The sequence below is a fragment of the Rhinopithecus roxellana genome, chromosome 3 (genome assembly GCF_007565055.1).
Source record: "Rhinopithecus roxellana isolate Shanxi Qingling chromosome 3, ASM756505v1, whole genome shotgun sequence".
Taxonomy (NCBI): Eukaryota; Metazoa; Chordata; class Mammalia; order Primates; family Cercopithecidae; genus Rhinopithecus; species Rhinopithecus roxellana.
In genome coordinates this window covers 170,987,544-171,002,522 of record NC_044551.1, presented here as the reverse complement: position 1 = coordinate 171,002,522, position 14,979 = coordinate 170,987,544, and the positions used below count along the sequence as shown (strand labels likewise).

Here is a 14,979-nt window from a genome sequence, read left to right as displayed (position 1 = left end):
CTCCTGACCTCGTGATCCGCCCGTCTCGGCCTCCCAAAGTGCTGGGATTACAGGCTTGAGCCACCGCGCCCGGCTAATTTTTATATTAATTTGCAAGAAGTGAATTTTCTAAACTCCAAACTATAAGAGAAATGGAAAATACACAAATACAACTTTGTACAAATGTTGCCATATTTCTAATAAAAATAGATTTTATATTTATGTTTTTGTTTTTTGAGATAGGGTCTTGCTCTGTTGCCTTGGCTTGAGTGCAGTGTATATGATCATAGCTTGCTGCAACCTCTAACTCTTAGGTTCAAGCAATCCTGCCCCAGCTTCCCAGGTAGGTAGGACTACAAGAGTACACCACCACACTCAGCGAATTTTTTTTTAAAGAGATGGGGGTCTTGCTATGTTGCCAGGCTGGTCTTGAACTCCTGGCCTCAAACGATCCTCCTGTCTTGGCCTCCCAAAATGCTAGGATTACAGGCACGAGCCATCATGACTGATCAAGTCCTCAGTTTTAACAATTCACCTTACTCTACCTTTTTAGATTCAGGTCTTTTACTATCATAATGAACACTACCCAAAGAACAAATCTCTTTGGGGAGAAACAGCAAAGACAACTGAGGGGAAAGAATATGAAATCTGGCAAACTGAGAAGACAGATCTGACCAGCCTTGGCAACACAGAAAGACCGCCTCTCAATCACCTGAGGTTGGCAGTTCAAGACCAGCCTGACCAATACGGAGAAATCCCACCTCTACTAAAAATACAAAATTAGCCAGGCATGGTGGTGCTACTGCATTCCAGCCTGGGCAACAAGAGTGAAACTCCGTCTCAAAAAAAAAAAAAAAAGAGGCCGGGCGCGGTGGCTCAAGCTTGTAATCCCAGCACTTTGGGAGGCCGAGACGGGCGGATCACGAGGTCAGGAGATCGAGACCATCCTGGCTAACACGGTGAAACCCCGTCTCTACTAAAAAATACAAAAAAAACCTAGCCGGGCGAGGTGGCAGGCGCCTATAGTACCAGCTACTCGGAGGCTGAGGCAGGAGAATGGCGTAAACCCGGGAGGCGGAGCTTGCAGTGAGCTGAGAACCGGCCACTGCACTCCAGCCTGGGCGACAGAGCGAGACTCCGTCTCAAAAAAAAAAAAAAAAAAAAGAACGACCCCGTCTCTCCAAAAACTTTTAAAAATTAGCCAGGTGTCGTGATGCATGCCTATAGTCCCAGCTACTCTTAAGAGGCTGAGGTGCAATGATCACCTGAGCCTAGGGAGGTGGAGGCTGCACTGAGCCATGATGGTGCCACTGCACTCTAGCCTGGGCAAGAGTGAGATCTCATCTCAAAAGAAAAGATAGATCTTAGATTAATACTTAGAGAACTGCCAGCCGAGAGCTCTTAACCTGTCAATCCAAAAGCCCTTAAAGAATCTATAGATTGGCTTCAGGGGATTAACTAAAATTGTGTGTAAAATTGGGTTTTTCTGTATCTTCCTTGGAAAAATTTTTATAATTTTTATTGAATTCTCAAAGGAACTAAAGACCCAAAAGAGTGTAGAACTACCAAGATTTGGCCAGGAATAGTGGCGCATGCCTGTAATCCCAGCACTTTGGCGGGCCGAGGCAGAAGGATCACTTGAACTCAAGCATTCAAGATGAGCCTCAGCAACTCAGTGAGACCCTGTCTCAATTAAAAAAAAAAAAAAAAAAAAAAAAAAAAGGTGACTTTGAGTAAATAAAGCTCTCTCTTTTTTTTTTTTTTTTGAGATAGAGTCTTGCTCTGTCGCCCAGGCTGAAGTGCAGTGCCACAATCTCAGCTCACTACAAGCTCTGTCTCCCGGGTTCACGCCATTTTCCTGCCTCAGCCTACTGATTAGCTGGGACTACAGGCGCACACCACCATGCCCAGCTAATTTTTGTTGTATTTTTTTAGCAGAGACAGGGTTTCACCACGTTAGCCAGGATTGTCTCGATCTCCTGACCTCGTGATCCACCCTCGGCCTCCCAAAGTGCTGGGATTGCAGGCATGAGTCACCGCACCCAGCCTGAATAAAGCTTTCTTAGGACATAAAGAAAATTTTTAAATTGATAAATTTGACATCACTGAAACTTAAAACTTCTGCTCTTAAAAAAAAAAAAAAAAAAAAAAAAAAAAAAGACCATTAAGAAGCCACAGAATGGGGCCGGGCGCGGTGGCTCAAGCCTGTAATCCCAGCACTTTGGGAGGCCGAGACGGGCGGATCACAAGGTCAGGAGATCGAGACCATCCTGGCTAACACGGTGAAACCCCGTCTCTACTAAAAATACAAAAACTAGCCGGGCGAGGTGGCGGGCGCCTGTCCCAGCTACTCGGGAGGCTGAGGCAGGAGAATGGCGTAAACCCGGCAGGCGGAGCTTGCAGTGAGCTGAGATCCGGCCACTGCACTCCAGTCCGGGCGACAGAGCGAGACTCCGCCTCAAAAAAAAAAAAAAAAAAAAAGAAGCCACAGAATGACAGTCTGGGCAAAATAGCAATGCCTTGTCTCTATAAAAAAAAAAAAAAATTTTTTTTTAATTAGCTGGGTATGGTGGCACACACCTGTAGTTCCAACTACTCAGAAGGCTGAAGTAGAAGGATCACCTGAGCCAGGGAGGTCAAAGCTACAATGAGATGTGGTCACACTACTGCACTCCAGCCTAGGCAACAGAGTAAGACCCTGTATCAAAAAAGAAAACAAAAAGCTGCCATAGAATGGAAGAAAATATGTGCAATACATTTATCTTGTAAAAGATTAATATCCAGAATATATAAAGAATTCTTGGGCCAGACATGGTGGCCCACACCTGTAATCCCAGCACTTTGGGAGGCTGAGGCAGGTGGATCACATGAGGTCAGCAGTTCGAGATCAGCCTAGCCAACATGGCAAAACCCCATCTCTACTAAAAATACAAAAGTCAGCTGGGTGTGGTGGTATGCACCTATAATCCCAGCTACTGGGGAGGCTGAGGCATGAGAATCACTTGAACCCAGGAGACAGGGGTTGAGCCAAGATCATGCCACTGCACTCCAGTCTGGGCAACAGAGCAAGATTCCATCTCAAAAAAAAAAAAATTATTGGCCAGGTGCAGTAGCTCATGCCTGTAATTCCAGCACTTTATGAGGCCAGCACGACTCACCACAATCTCAACCTCCTGGACTCAAGCAATTCTTCCATCTCAACCTCCCAAGTAGCTAGGACCACAGGCATGTGCCACCACACCCAACTAATTAACTTTTTATTTTTTGTAGAGACAAGGTCTCACTATATTGCCCAGACTGGTCTCGAACTCCTGGGCTCAAGTGATCCTCCCACCCTGGTCTCCCAAAGTGCTGGGATTACAGGTGTGAGCCACCACGCCCAGGCACAAATATTTTCTTACCTTTTAAAAACATATCTAGGCCAGGTGCGGTGGCTCACACCTGTAATGCCAGCACTTTGGGAGGCCAAGGCGGGCGGATCACAAGGTCAGGAGATCGAGACCATCCTGGCTAACACAGTGAAACCGCGTCTCTACTAAAAATTCAAAAAATTAGCCGGGCATGGTGGTGCATGCCTGTAGTCCCAGCTACTCGGAGGCTGAGGCAGGAGAACGGCGTGAACCCAGGAGGCAGAGCTTGCAGTGAGCCGAGATCCTGCCACTGCACTCCAGCCTGGGCGACAAAGCGAGACTCCGTCTCAAAAAATAAAAATAAAATAATAAAATAATAAAATAAAATAAAAATAAAAATATATCTAACCACCATGGCATGAATATACCTATATAACAAACCTGTATGTTCTGCACATTTACCCCAAAATATAAAGACTTAAAGTATAATAATTATATATATATGTTTAAAATATCTCTACTGATAATTTTTAAAGCACAACCACAATACATGTATATTTATTTTTTAACTATATGAATACTAACGTATGTATTTCGTGTACTGGAAAACATACAAAAATCTGCCAGGCATGGTGGCTCATGCCTGTAACCCCAGCACATTGGGAGGCTGAGGCAGGGGGACAGGAGTTTGACACCAGCCTGGTCAACATGGTGAAACCCCGTCTCTACTAAAAATACAAAAATTAGCCAAGCATGGTGGCAGGCACTTGTAGTCCCAGCTACTTGGGAGGCTGAGGCAGGAGAAACTGCTTGCACCCAGGAAGCGGAAGTTGCAGTGAGCCGAGATCACACCACTGCAGTCCAGCCTGTGTGACAAGAGTGAAACTCAATCTCAAAAAAAGCAAGCACACAAAAATCAAAGTGTAAAAAGGATGAAATAGTAAAAAACACTTGGGTAATGCAGCATAAACATGATAAACACTGGGAGGCTGGCTATGTCACTTTACATCTCTAGGTGGATTCCAAAAATTACACTCCAGCCTGAACAACACACTGAGACCCTATCTCAAAAGAAAAAATAAAAAAAGACAAACTAATTCTTAAAAGAAACAAGAGATATTAACAAACTTCATAAAAGCAGATATACTAAAGGTCAATAAGGAAAAACAGATGTTCAATATCATTAGTCATCAAGAAATTACAAATTAAATTCACAATGATTTAACACTGCATATCCATTAGAATGGCTAAAATTGAAAATAGTGACAATACAAAAGTGGGCAGGAATGCAGAGTATAATGAACCTCTCATATACTGCTAATGGGAATGTAAAATGGCATAACCACTTTGGAAAACTAGCAGTTTAAAAAAAAAAAAAAAAAAAAAAAGGCCAGGCGCGGTGGCTCCAGCCTGTAATCCCAGCACTTTGGGAGGCCGAGAAGGGCGGATCACGAGGTCAGGAGATCGAGACCATCCTGGCTAACACGGTGAAACCCCGTCTCTACTAAAAATACAAAAAAAAACTAGCCGGGCGAGGTGGCGGGCGCCTGTAGTCCCAGCTACTCGGGAGGCTGAGGCAGGAGAATGGCGTAAACCCGGGCGGCGGAGCTTGCAGTGAGCTGAGATCTGTCCACTGCACTCCAGTCCGGGCGACAGAGCGAGACTCCGCCTCAAAAAAAAAAAAAAAAAAAAAGTATAACTATCATGTAAGCCAGTCATTCTGTTGCAGGAAACAGGAGACTGGAGAGACCAATGGGTGGAATAGGAGGATTTTATTTAGGTGGCCACCAGCCCAGCAGATTAACATCTAAAGCTGAGCTCCGAACAAAGACAGGGCTTGACTTTTTATACACACTTCTCTGAAAGGCAGTTGGCTAGTTTGAATGGTGTGGTGCGAAAATGACAGCGCAAAACTCATGGGGCAGGCAAGCAGGCTTACAGAAGCAGAACAAAGGCAGTTAATTAAATTGTGACAAGTCTCACAACCCAGGCATAGCTTGTGATCTTGCAGTAGCACTGTAGGGAAAACGGGAACTTACAAAACTTGTGAAACACAGGTGTTTGTAGAAATAGTTATGAGAAAGGAATTTGTTTTTTCCTTTTCTTATCCTTGCTCCAGGGTGGCGGGGGGCAGCACAGTGTGTTGGGAGAGTCTCTGGAGCTCATTCCTTTGGGCTCTGGCTTTTCAGATAGTGCTATCAAGGCTCTGTTAGGGCCCAGCCTATTGCTGGCCTTGGAGTGAGTCAGCCAAGTACAGGAAAACTTGTTTTTCTCTTTTTAACTTCTGCTTCAATTGCACTACTATTGATTACCCAGTAGAAATAAAAACATCACCACCCAAGAATTTTTTTTTTTTTTTTTTTGAGACGGAGTCTTGCTCTGTCACCCAGGTCGGAGAGCAGTGGCCGGATCTCAGCTCACTGCAAGCTCCGCCTCCCGGGTTTACGCCATTCTCCTGCCTCAGCCTCCCGAGTAGCTGGGACTACAGGTGCCCGCCACCTCGCCCGGCTAGTTTTTTGTATTTTTTAGTAGAGACAGGGTTTCACCGTGTGAGCCAGGATGGTCTCGATCTCCTGACCTCGTGATCCGCCCGTCTAGGCCTCCCAAAGTGCTGGGATTACAGGCTTGAGCCACCGCGCCCGGGTCCACCCAAGAACTTGTATATGTTCACAATAGCTCTTTCCATAATGTCAAACACCAAAGACAACCCAAATATCATCAACAGATGAAACGACAACTTGTGGGCTGGGCACGGTGGCTCACACTTGTAATCCCACCACTTTGGGAGGCCGAAGTGGGCAGAATGCTTGAGGACAAGGATTTGAGACCAGTCTGACCAACACAGTGAAACCCCGTCTTTACCAAAAATACAAAAATTAGCTGGGCGTGGTGACATGCACCTGTAATCCCAGTTACTCAGGAGGCTGAGGTAGGAGAATTGCTTGAACTCAGGAGCCGAGATGGCACCACTGCACTCCAGCCTGGGCAACAGAAAAAGATTCTGTCTCACAAAAAAAAAAAAAAAAAAAAAAAAAAGGTCAGGCACAGTGGCTCACGCCTGTAATCCTAGCACTTTGGGAGGCCGAGGCAGGCAGATCACCTAAGGTCGAGAGTTCAAGACCAGCCTGACCAACATGGAGAAACCCCATCTCTACTAAAAATACAAAATTAGCCAGGCGTGGTGGTGCATGTCTGTAATCCCAGCTACTCAGGAGGCTGAGGCAGGAAAATCACTTGAACCCAGGAGGCAGAGGTTGTGGTGAGCCGAGAACATGCCATTGCACTCTGACCTGGGCAACAAGAGCGAAACTCCATCTCAAAAAAAATGAAAACCAAAAAAAAAAATTAATTATATAAACCTTAGAATAATTTAGTGTGGTGAATTTATATATTTTTTCTCCTTTATTTAAAATTCCTACAAGTCTGTACTCATTTTATAATTTAAAAATAATGCTCAGGCTGGGTGCAATGTCTCACGCCTGTAATTCCAGCACTTCGGGCAGCCAAGGCAGGAGGACTATTTGAGCTGGGGGTTTGAAACTAGCCTGGGCAAGCCGGCCAGACCCCATCTCTACAAAAAATAATTAAAAATCAGTCAGGCATGGGGTTGCATACCTTTAGTCTCAGCTACTCAGGAGGCTAAAGTGGGAGGATAACTTGTGCCCGGGAGATCAAGGCTGCAGTGAGTGTGATTGTGCTACTGCACTTCACACTGGGTGACAGAGCGAGATCCTGTCTCAGAAAAAATAATAATAATAATCCTCAAAAAAACTTGCAGCATTTTTAAGTTTTCTAGGATGTATTTTAGTTTTTAGCATATATGTCTTATACATTTTATTAAATTTAATGTTTGCGGGTACATAGGTGTATATATTTATGGGATACACGAGATGCTTTGATACAGGTATGCAATATGTAATAATCAGATCATAAAAAATAGGGTATCCATTCCCTCAAGCATTTATCCTTTGTGTTACAAACAATCCAATTATACTCTTTTATTTTAAAATGTACAATTACAGGCCGGGTGCAGTGGCTCACACCTGTAATCCCAACACTTTTGGAGGTCGAGGTGCGCAGATCACGAGGCTGGGAGATTGAGACCATCCTGTCTAACATGGTGAAACCCCGTCTCTACTAAAAATACAAAAAAAATTAATTGGGCGCGGTGGCGGGTGCCCGTAGTCTCAGCTACGTGGAAGGCTGAGGCAGGAGAATAGCGTGAACCCAGGAAGCGGAGCTTGCAGTGAGCCGAGACAGCACCACTGCACTCCAGCTTGGGCAAAAGTGCGAGATTCCCGTTTCATAAAAAAAAAAAAGTACAATTACATTATTATTGACTATAGTCATCCTATTGTGCTATCAAATACTGGGTCTTATTGATTCTATTTTTTTTTTTTCTGGTACCCACTAACCATCCCCACCTCCCCATCATCCACCACTACCCTTCCCAGTCTCTGGTAACCATCCTTCTACCCTTTATCTCCATTAGCTCAACTGTTTTGGTTTTTAGATCCCACAAATAAGTGAGAACATGCAATGCTCGTCTTTCTGTGCCTGGCTTATTTCACTTAACATCATGACCTCTAGTTTCATCCATGTTGTTACAAATGACAGGATCTCATTCATTTTTATGGCTGAATAGTACTCCATTATGTATAAGTACCATATTTTCTTTATCTATTCATCTGTTAATGGACACTTAGTTGATTCCATATCTTGGCTATTGTAAATAGTGCTACAACAAACCTGGGAGTGCAGATATCTCTTCAATATACTGATTTCCTTTCTTTTGGATACATACCCAGCAGTGGGACTGCTGGACCATACGGTAACTCTACTTTTACTTTTTTGTTTTGTTTTTTGAGATGGAGTCTCATTCTGTAGCCCAGGCTGGAGTGCAGTGGCGCGATCTTGGCTCACTGCAAGCTCCACCTCCCAGGTTCATGCCATTCTCCTGCCTCAGCCTGCCGAGTAGCTGGAATACAGGCGGCCACCACCATGCCTGACTAATTTTTTACATTTTTAATAGAGACGGGGTTTCACCATGTTAGCCAGGATGGTCTCGATCTCCTGACCTCATGATCCGCCCACCTCGGCCTCCCAAAGTGCCGGGATTACAGGCATGAGCCACTGCACCCGGCCTACTTTTAATTTTTTGAGGAACCTCCAAACTGTTCTCTATAGTGGTGGTACTAGTTTACATTCCCACCAACAGTGTACAAGGGTTCCCTCTACCCCACATCCTTGCCAGCATTTCCTACTACGTGTTTTTGGATATAAGCCATTTGAACTGGGGTGAGATATTTCACTGTAGCTGTGACTTCCATTTCTCTGATGACCAATGATGTTGAGCGCCTTTTCATATGCCTGTTTTCCACTTGCATGTTTTTTTTTGTTTTTGAGACGGAGTTTCATTCTTATTGCCCAGGCTGGAGTGCAATGGCACAATCACGGCTCACTGCAACCTCTGCCTCCCAGGTTCAAGTGATTCTCCTGCCTCAGCCTCCTGAGTAGCTGGGATTACAGGCATGCACCACCACTCCCAGTTAATTTTGAATTTTCAGTAGAGATGGGGTTTCTCCATGTTGGTCAGGCTAGTCTCGAACTCCCAACCTCAGGTGATCCACCTGCCTTGGACTCCCAAAGTGCTGGGATTACAGGCTTGAGCCACCGCGCCCGGCCCATTTAATACATTTTTATTTGATTTTTGTATATGGCAAGAGACGGAGGCTTAGTTTCATTCTTCTACATGTAGATATCCAGTTTTCTAAGCACTATCTATTGAAGAGACTGTCTTTTCCCCAACGTATGTTCTTGGCACCTTTGTTGAAAATGAGTTCACTGCAGGTGTGTGGATAGATTTATACATAAGTTGTTTTATGGGGTTCTGTTTTTTGAATAACTAGTGAAAGAAATCAAGGATCTAAATAAGTAGAGACATACCATCCCACGGGTTGGAAGTCTCAACATAGTAAACATATCAATTCTCCCCAAACTGATCCTAGGTTTTTTTTTTCTTCAACCTTTGGGAGCACAGAACATTATCTTAGGTTTAATGCAATTCCTATAAAAATTCCACTAAGACTTTTTATAGACATAGACAAGCTTATTCTAAATGTATATGGAAATGCATGGGCCCCAGAACAGCTTAAACAATCTTGACAAAGAATAAAGTGAGGGCAGGGTGCCGTGGCTCATGCCTGTAATCCCAGCACTTTGGGATGCTGAGGCAGGCGGATCATATGGTCAGGAGATTGAGACCATCCTGGCTAACACGGTGAAAACCATCTCTACTAAAATAATAATAATAATGAGCGAGGAAAGGTAGTCCCAGCTACTTGGGAGGCTGAGGCAGGAGAATGGCATCAACCCAGGAGGTGGAGCTTGCAGTGAGCTGAGATTATGCCACTGCACTCCAGCCTGGGCTGGACACAGTGAGACTCCGCCCAAAAAAAAAAAAAAACAAAATCAGCCAGACATGGTGGCACATACCTGTAATCCCAGCTACTTGGGAGGCTGAGACACGAGAATCGCTTGAACCCAGAAGGGAGAGGCTGCAGTGAGCCGAGATTGCACCACTGCATTCCAGCCTGGGCAACCGTGAGACTGTCTCAAAAAAAAAAAAAAAAAAAAAAACTCCACAAAAAAATTTTTACATTAGCTAGGCATAGTGGCGTGCGCCTGTAGTCCTAGCTACTCAGGAGGCTGAGGAGAAGGGATCTCAACCCCAGGAGTTTGCGGTTGTGGTGAGCTACGATTGCACCACTGGACTCTAGCCTGGTGACAGTGAGACTTTTTCCCAAAAAAATAAAAATAAAAAATAAAACAATTAACCTCTGGTGATCCAAGTCAGAACATCGGTTACCCCTGGGAAAGACACAAGGGAGCCTTCTGAAAATGTTCCATACCTTGGTGGTACTTACATGGGTGTACACATTGAACTGTACAATTAAGATTGGTTCACTCTACTGTATATAAATGATACCTTAATAAAAAGTTTTTAAAAATAATAAACATGGCTGGGTGCGGTGGCTCACACCTGTAATCCCAGCACTTTGGGAGGCCGAGGTGGGTGGATCACGAGGTCAGGAGATCGAAATCATCCTGGCTAACACGGTGAAACCCCGTCTCTACCAAAAACACAAAGAATCAACTTGGTTTGGTGGCACGCACCTGTAGTCCCAGCTACTTGGGCGGCTGAGGCAGGAGAATGGCGTGAACCCAGGAGGCAGAGCTTGCAGTGAGCCGAGATCGCGCCACTGCACTCCAGCTCAGGACAGTGAGACTCCGTCTCAAAAAAAAAAAAATAGTACTAATAAATATTTGATGAGTGAATATTTCAATCAATCCTAAGAAACCCGAATGTATCATTATGAGGAAACGCAGGTTCAGAAAAGTAACTTGCCCAAACACAGCAGGTACTTGCACTTTTGTCTACTGACATGAAAACCAGACTCCAGGCCGGGCGCGGTGGCTCAAGCCTGTAATCCCAGCACTTTGGGAGGCCGAGACGGGCGGATCACGAGGTCAGGAGTTCGAGACCATCCTGGCTAACACGGTGAAACCCCGTCTCTACTAAAAAATACAAAAAAAAAAAGCTAGCCGGGCGAGGTGGCTGGCGCCTGTAGTCCCAGCTACTCCGGAGGCTGAGGCAGGAGAATGGCGTAAACCCGGGAGGCGGGGCTTGCCGTGAGCTGAGATCCGGCCACTGCACTCCAGCCGGGCAACAGAGCGAGACTCCGTCTCAAAAAAAAAAAAAAAAAAAAACTGGACTCCAATTTCCATAACTTGTATCTCCTCTAACTAAAACTGTTGCTTGATACAGGATATGCACCTATAAATATTTGCTGAGTGAAGAAGGAGCACAAAGTTAATTGTTTCCTGTACCGTGTGTGCATGTGTATTGTTTTTGAGACAAGGCCTCACTCTGTCATGGAGTGCAATGGCATGATCATAGCTCACCGCAGACTCAACTTCCCAGGATCAGGCAATTCTCCCACCAGAGCCATGTGCCAACAAGCCCAGCTAATTTTTTGTATTTTCTGTAGAGGCTGGGTTTCACCATGTTACCCAAGCTGGTCTTGAACTCCTGGGTGCAAGCAATTGCCCATCTCAGCCTCCCAAAGTGCTGGGATTACATGTACCATATATTTAAACCAATATGCTCAAATTTGATAGCAAGGGAAGCCACACCACAAAATATATGTAATTTCTAAAAGGCATGTAAATAAATAAAACCCCAGCATAGAACCACTGCAGGCTCAAGGTGGGTATTCAAAGAATCACAGCAGATGAAGGATCAATAAGAAGCATTAAGTAGAGGCCCCCCACAGATACAAATTCCAAAATTTCCAGTGCTTCATGAGATTTAGCCACAGTAAATTACTGTTTTCCACAGTAATTCTAAAAACGTAAATAAGAGAGGTACCGGATCAGTTCATTTAAACAAGCAAGCCAGCATACAGTTCAACTACTATTTTTTAAGTTACTACCCTTCAAGATGAAGAACTCACTAAAATAATGGTCTATCTTCACTTATTGAACTAAGCTAAAATGAATTACCACTGACTGACTATGAAGGAGGAATCAAGTCTGGATGCCAACAGCAGCTTCTTAATCATGACATTAAGGAACAAAATGTCTCCAGAAAGATGCAGAAGCAGGACAGGTGCCCCGGTAATGAGACTTATTTCACAGGTAACATTTTGGGAAGTGTCCTTGAAAATTCTCAATTTCAGATATTATTTGCCATTTTCTTTCAGCACATCCATCGTCTTGATCTATCGGAAGAAAAATTACTGACAAGGTAATTTAAAATCTTGACAGTCCAGGTACCAAACTTGTCAAAATTGCTTTGAAAGCTTGGGGGCATACGGACCTTAAGAACAATCCTTTATAAATGATTGACTATTAACCCTAAATAGGTACCTAGCACTTTCTTTATTTGGAGACAAGGTCCTGCTCTGTCACCCAGGAGGGAGTGCAGTAGGGCAATCAGCCTTGACCTCCAAAGGTCAAGCAATCCTCCCACCTCAGTTTCCCGAGAAGCTGGGAACCACAGGCACGTGCCACCACGCCCAGCTAATTTTTTTTATTTTGAGGGTTTTAAGAGACAGGGTCTCACTCATGCCCATGCTGAAGGGCAGTGTCACGATCATAGCTCCTGGGCTTACGGGAGCCTCCTGCCTCAGCCACCTGAGTAGCTGGGACTACAGGCAGGCGCCACCATACTCTGATAATTTTTTTTACTTTTTGTAGAGACAGAGTCTCCTATGTTACCAAAGCCGGTCTTCATGCTCCTGGACTCAAGTGATTTTTCTGCCTCGGCCTCTCAAAGTGCTGGGATTATAGGAGTGAGCCACCGCGCCCGGCAGCCAAGCGCTTTAATAACTAAATACAATGAACTTATTTCTGTAATTTTTGTAAAAAGGTAAATGCATACATACACACGCATACATCCCTGATACTTTATTTTCCATTTTTCAGTTTATATTCAGCCTCAGTTTAGGACAAGTGTGTAACAATACAATCCGAACACGACTTTAGTATCTAGTTTCACAACTCTACGTAGTAGATATTCACATCACGATTTTCCACGTGAGGAAACTTACGCAAACAGCTGATAAATTGGTAAAGGGCTAAGAATTGAAGCTCAATGTATCTGATTCCAAAAACACACTTTCATTCGACTACAAGGCACTTTCTCCCTTGACAGGAAAACAATAAAGACAGAAGCATAAACTTTTCACTTTTTCCGGGTGTCTTTTCTATATGTCAGTGCGATGTAGTGATCAAATGAAAGAACACTGGAGTCCGGCTCCCGGGATTCAAATCCAGCTCCACTACTGCCCGGGACGCGCGCCCGGTTCACTGAGCGGCGGGGAACTAGCCCGCCTGCTGTGGCGCTGAGAAGTCTGCGGCGCAGCCTGAGAGCACCTGGAAATGCGCCGGCCCTGCGGGGGCGAAAGCGTCTAGGACGATAAGGATCTCCAAAGAGAGCGTTGGGGGTTTTTTTCGGGGCAAATAATTAGAGAAAACGAGGATCACACAACAAAATAGTAACCCAGCGCGGGGAGCAGCGCAGGCCGGGCGCCCCGAGGCGTGAGGCGGCGCGGACCACGGCCAAGGGAGCCCGGCGCCCGCCCGACGCCCGGGAGGATGCAGGCCGCCCCCCAGGTGTGAAAGGGACCCACCCAGCAACCGAGGGTGCAAAGCCCAACCTGGCGTTCCGAGGGGCCCTGCGTGGCGTCAGGAGAAACCCAACCCGCGTCCCGAGCCCACCTCAACGTCGGGAGGGACCCAGTCCGGGCATCTGGAGAAGCCCAACCCAGCACCAGGAATGGCCCGTCCCGGCGTCCGGAATCCGCTCTGTAATCGGGAGGGTCCCAACCCCGCATCCCGAGCCCACTTCGGCGTCCGGAGGGACCCACCTCCGACTTCGGCAAGGCCCGCCCCGGCGTCCGGAGCCCACCCCGCGTCGCGAAGGACCCACCCAGGCATCAGGAAGGGCCGCCCCGCCGTCGGGAGAGGCCTACCTCGGCGTCGGGAGGCTCCCCTCCCGGAGAGGAGAGGGCCGCCGACCCGCTGAGGAAGAGAAGGAGGCAGGGAGGGGCGGGCGGAGTTGTGCACAGGCGGCAAATACTCACTCGCCGGCGCGGGCCGCTCAGCCCACCTTCTCCGGGTTGCCGGGGGTCGCAAGCCGCCACACGTTGGGAGCGCGGGGGTGGGGGGGTGGGGGGGGGGGGCGCGCGCGTCCGATGCCTGAGACGTGCTCTCGGGGCGGGCGCAGGCGCGGTGCGCGGAGACTGAACCAACCCCCGCCGCGGGGGAGCCACCCGGGACGTACCAACTGTGCGGGAGGCGCTGGCCGCCCGGGACACGGCTCACGCCTGGCGCGATCTCAGTTGCTTGCGGTTTGAGGGAAAGCAAGGAGTAACAACAAACTCAGAGATAGCTGTGGGGTAAAATGTATAGAACGGCCACTTTTGAGGACAATTCCGTGTGGTGAAATTTAAAATGCCCATTTTATGACCCAGCTATTTCAGGTCTAGAAAAACGCGGAAATGCCGAGTGCGATGGCTCACGCCTGTAATCCCAGCGTTTTGGGAGACCGAGGCGGGCGGATCACCTGAGGTCGGGAGTTCGAGACCAGCCTGGTCAACACAGTGAAACCCCTTCTGTACTAAAATACAAAAATTAGCCAGGCGTAGTGGCGCACGCCTGTAATAACAGCTACTTGGGATGCTGAGTCAAGAGAATGGCTTGAATCCGGGAGGTGGAAGATGCAGTGAGCCTAGATCACGCCACTGCACCCCAGCCTGGGTGACAGAGTGAGACTGTGTCTCAAAAAAAAAAAAAAAAGACCTAAAAATAAACATAAGAAAACGTTAACGGTGGGGTAATCGAACGTGGAACTACAGGTGCATTATTCTGAGTTCTTTTCTGTAACATTTACATTCTGGAATGCCTTTGCCCTATCTCCCCCATGCCACCTACCTCCAACTGATCCTCCAAAACCCTCCTGAACCATTTCTTCCACTGCTTCCTCTAACCTCAGTTCTTTTCTCCTGCATCCTTCCTCAGCTTCTGGGACATTCAATCTTCCACAATATACTACAATTCTTTGCTGTATGAGTCTATATCTCTT

At 46.4% G+C, this 14,979-nt stretch overlaps 1 protein-coding gene across 2 annotated transcripts in view; it reads right to left on the bottom strand.

Annotated features, from left to right (window-relative positions):
- The window catches only part of UIMC1 (ubiquitin interaction motif containing 1), a 98,741-nt gene extending 84,615 nt beyond the window's left edge, over nucleotides 1–14,126 (bottom strand). Inside the window, exon 1 of one of the 2 annotated variants that reach the window (XM_030927337.1) lies at nucleotides 13,979–14,126. The gene's annotated coding sequence lies outside the window, so the exon portion shown is untranslated. Of the gene's footprint in view, nucleotides 1–13,867 lie in introns of both variants that reach the window. The other variant, XM_010386399.2, reaches the window with a different exon arrangement.
- Nucleotides 14,127–14,979: the final 853 nt, after the last annotated feature.